We start from the raw sequence: 4855 nt of genomic DNA, 5'->3' as shown, positions 1-4855 counted from the left end.
TCCCCTGTATTTATACCTGTGTTCTCTGTTTGTCTGTTGCCAGTTTGTCTTGTCTCGTTGAGCCTACCAGCGGTTTTCCCCCATACTCCTGTTTTCTTGCTAGTCCCTGTTTTCTTAGTTTCCCAGTTTTTACCATTCTGCCTGCCCTGAGCCTGCCTGCCTGCCATTCTGTACCTTTTGGACTCTGCTCTGGATTACTGAGCTCTGTCTGCCCTGACCCTGACCCTGCCTGCCATTCTGTACCTTTTGGACTCTGCTCTGGATTACTGACCTCTGCCTGCCCTTGACCTGTCATTTCCCTGCCCCCTGTTTTGTAATAAACTTTTGTTACTTTGAACTCTCTGCATCTGGGTCTTATGCTGAGGTCTGATAAAAATGGCCTTTAAAAGTGCTTTCCTCGCCATCTTAATTATTTAATGCATGCTTCTGCATGCCCCATTCAAAAAATGTAGAACTAAGAACAGATATAGCCCTTAGTTCATCCCAGACTTGACTGCCCTTGACCAGCACAAAAACATCCTGTGGCGTACTGCATTAGCATCGAATAGCCCCCGCGATATGCAACTTTTCAGGGAGGTCAGGAACCACTATACTTAGTTAGGAAAGCTAAGGCTAACTTTTTCAAACAGAAATGTGCATCCTGTAGCACTAATTCCAAAAGGTTTTGGGACACTGTAAAGTCCATGGAGAATAAGAGCACCTCCTCCCAGCTGCCCCCTGCACTGAGGCTAGGAAACACTGTCACCACCGATAAATCTACTATAATCGATCAAGTATTTTTCTACGGCTGGTCAGGCTTTCCACCTGGCTACCCCTACCCCGGCCAACAGCTCAGCACCCCTTGCAGCAACTTGCCCAAGGCCCCCCTCACCCCACTTCTCCTTCACCCAAATCCAGACAGCTGATGTTCTGAAAGAGCTGCAGAATCTGGATCCCTACAAATCAGCTGGGCTAGACAGTCTGGACTCTCTCTTTCTAAAATTATCTGCCAAAGTTGTTGTGACCCCTATTACTAGCCTTCTCAACCTCTCTTTCGTATCGTCTGAGATCCCCAAAGATTGGAAAGCTGCCGTGGTCATTCCTCTCTTCGAAAGGGGGAGACACACTAGACCCAAACTGTTATAGGCCTATATCCATCCTGCCCTGGCCTAAAATCTTCAAAAGCCAAGTTAACAAACAGATCACCGACCATTTCGAATCCCACCGTACCTTCTCCACTATGCAATCTGGTTTCCGAGCTGGTCATGGGTGCACCTCAGCCACGCTCATGGTCCTAAACGATATCATAACCGCCATCGATAAAAGACAGTACTGTGCAGCCGTCTTCATCGACCTGGCCAAGGCTTTCGACTCTGTCAATCACCGCATTCTAATCGACAGATTCAATAAAACATTTTTTTTTTATTTTTATAAAATAGCCTTGGTGTCTCAAAGGACTGCCTCGCCTGGTTCACCAACTACTTCTCAGAGTTCAGTGTGTCAAATCGAAGGGCCTGTTGTCCGGACCTCTGGCAGTCTCTATGGGGGTGCCACAAGGTTCAATTCTCGGGCAGACTCTTTTCTCTGTAAATATCAATGATGTCGCTCTTGCTGATCCACCTCTACGCAGACGACACCATTCTGTATACATCTGGCCCTTCTTTGGACACCGTGTTAACACACCTCCAAACGAGCTTCAATGCCATACAACACTCCTTCCGTGGCCTCCAACTGATTTTAAATGCTAGTAAAACTAGCATTTAATCAGTCTTCAACTGATTGCTGCCAGCACCCGCCCGCCCAACTAGCATCACAACTCTGGACGGTTCTGACTTATAATATGTGGACAACTACACATACCTAGGTGTCTGGTTAGACTGTAAACTCTCCTTCCAGACTCACATTAAGCATCTCCAATCCAAATTAAATCTAGAATCGGCTTCCTATTTTGCAACAAAGCCTCCTTCACTTATGCTGCCAAACATACCCCCACCCCAAAACGGACTATCCTACCAATCCTTGACTTCGGCAATGTCATTTACAAAATAGCCTCCAACACTCTCCTCGGATGCAGTCTATCACAGTGCCATTCGTTTTGTATCACAGTGCCATCTGTTTTGTCACCAAAGCCCCATATGCTACCCACCACTGCGACCTGTATGCTCTCATTGGCTGGCCCTCACTACCTATTCGTCACCAAACCCACTGGCTCCAGGTCATCTATAAGTCTTTGCTAGGTAAAGCTCCACCTTATCACAGCTCACTGGTCACCATAGCAACACCCACCCGCAGCACGCGCTCCAGCAGGTATATTTCACTGGTCATCTCCAAAGCCAACACTTAATTTGGCCGCCTTTCCTTCCAGTTCTCTGCTGCCAATGACTGGAACGAATTGCAAAATCACTGAAGCCGGAGTCTTATATCTCCCTCTCTAACTTTAAGCATCAGCTGTCAGAGCAGTTTACCGATCACTGTACCTGTACACAGCCAATCTGTAAATAGCACACCCGACTACCTCATCCCCATATTGTTATTTATCCTCTTGCTCTTTTGCACCCAAGTATCTCTACTTCCACATCATCATCTGCACATCTATCACTCCAGTGTTAATGCTAAATTGTAACTGGTTCGCCTCTATGGCCTATTTATTGCCTTACATCCCTACTCTTCTACATTTGCACATACTGTACATATATTTTTGTATTGTGTTACTGACTGTACGTTTGTTTATGTGTAACTCTGTATTTTTTAAATTGACGACAACCCATGTCTCTCAACTCAGTAGAAATGGCTGAGAGTGAAGTTCCATTATTGGCCTATTCAAGAAATGTTCCTTTATTCTTGCATTGGGACACATTCTCCACGTTTTATTTGTTCTGGTCCCCTTATTTACCAGCAAAGGAAAAATGAATAATTTTGATAAAAATGTTTAGTGCTTCAAGTGTTTCATCCCAAGCCATAATATGCTAATGTAAACATTTCAGTTTCACCTAGGGATGTAGATCTGAGAGAGGAGTTTGACAGCACTCTTCCTTTCTTCTGAGCCTTGAAAGAGTGGAAAATTAACTGGAAAAACAAGTGAAAGAAACAGAATAACGTTGGCTACTGAACCTCAACAATGTGCGAATACATTTTCCATGTTCTCTGTTACCAGCAAAATGAGATCACTTTCCAGTCTCAGCGTGTACAGTGGCCTTCCAGGCGCAAACAGTACCCCTGGGAATCCGACAGCAAGGAACAGTTAAAAACTGACAGTCATCACCACGGACATGCTATTTGCATAAAACACACACTCACTAGCCAGCCCTTAGAGGATCAATAAGTGGAGTGGAAGAGAGACGAAGAGAGATATTTTTCTCCAGTTTGACTTTGTGTTGTCCACTCTTTAAGTCAGTTTTATCTGGGCTTCAGGCTGATGGGGAGAACTTAAGGCTGTTTCTGGGAGTGAGAGAGCAGAGCTACATGTGCATTCCGTGGTGTGGCATAGTCAGGCTTATGAACAGGCGGAGCCAGGAGGGAAACAGACAATTAAATCAATAAGACAGCAGTCAGCAGATTACCATTCTGCCTCCCCCTCAGCTCTTTGCAAGAAAAACTTAATTTGGAACGCTTTCTGCAGGTTGCTTACACAAGCAAAGCACAGAGAAACTTTTAGTCACACTGGCTAAAGTTGTGCTGAGAGCTCTCCCAGCAGCCACCTGTGGTGCCTTAGGAAACACTGCATCTTTTTTATTGTAGCGATGCTGTAGTTTTTCCAGCAGAGAAAAACAACCCACAAAGGGGGAGGATTGTATTGTTTTGAAGATCCTTTCCAATCACTTATCCACCTCTTGATATGCACACCACATTTACTTTCACTATATCTAAGCGTGTATCACAGCCAACTGAATAGAGTTCAAGTATTTCACAGACGTTTGTGCATCTCAGAAGCACGAATCCCTGACTGAATAACAGACATGCCTGTGCACTGACCAGACTGCAGAGAATAAGAATAGAACACTTGCATCAATCAAGAAATCAAAGCCAGATAGGCTTTGATACAGGCGTTGTGTTTCTTGCTAGTATACCATGCAAATTCCAATAACACGATAACAAGACAGAATAAGTTGGACAATCAATATACATTTTGAGTGTATTATATTTTGGAATTACTATCTTTGGCTGCAAGTCAAGTCATCTCTGTGAGGTCAGAAATCAGCAGTAGGTCATGCAGAGTTGGATTAAATTAATTAATCTCTCTCATCTCTTTCTCTCTCATCTCTCTCTCATTCCCTTTCATTCTGTCTCTCTCTCATCTCTTTCTCTCTAATCTCTCTCATTCTCTCTCATTCTCTCTCTCTCATCTATTTTTCTCTCATCTCGCTCTCATTCTCTCAATGTACTCTCAATTCTCCTATCTGACTCCCCCTTCCCTCTATATTGCTCTCACACATACTATTGCTGCCTCAACTCCTCTCTCTCCCCACCGTTTCCTCTCCCTCTTTTCCTTCCATCCCCCTCTGCCTCTTCTCCTCTCCTCTCACAAACAGGGTGTCAGATATCTAAAAGTAACGGGGGCAGGAGGCATCCAATTAAAAACACAATGCATTATTATTTCAGAGCCTTCCCCCCCGCCATCTGGGAAGCCCATCAGATGATATAACAGCTCTGTGACAGCTAGCCTCACCAGCCTCTACACCACTACGTCAGCTCAGAGGACATGATAAGGAGCTCTTTACTGTTGCTGCATGAGCTCACCAGCTGTGGCGACTCTGGACTTTCCCCAACAGCTTGCACTATCCCCCTCTCTCACCCTCCCTATCTCTCACCCTCACTCTCTCTCAACCTCACGCTCTCTCACCCTCACTCTTCCCCTCTCTCGCTCTCTTTCTCTCAC

This window comes from Salmo trutta, chromosome 5 (genome assembly GCF_901001165.1).
Source record: "Salmo trutta chromosome 5, fSalTru1.1, whole genome shotgun sequence".
NCBI lineage: Eukaryota > Metazoa > Chordata > Actinopteri > Salmoniformes > Salmonidae > Salmo > Salmo trutta.
Note: the sequence above shows the minus strand (reverse complement) of the source record.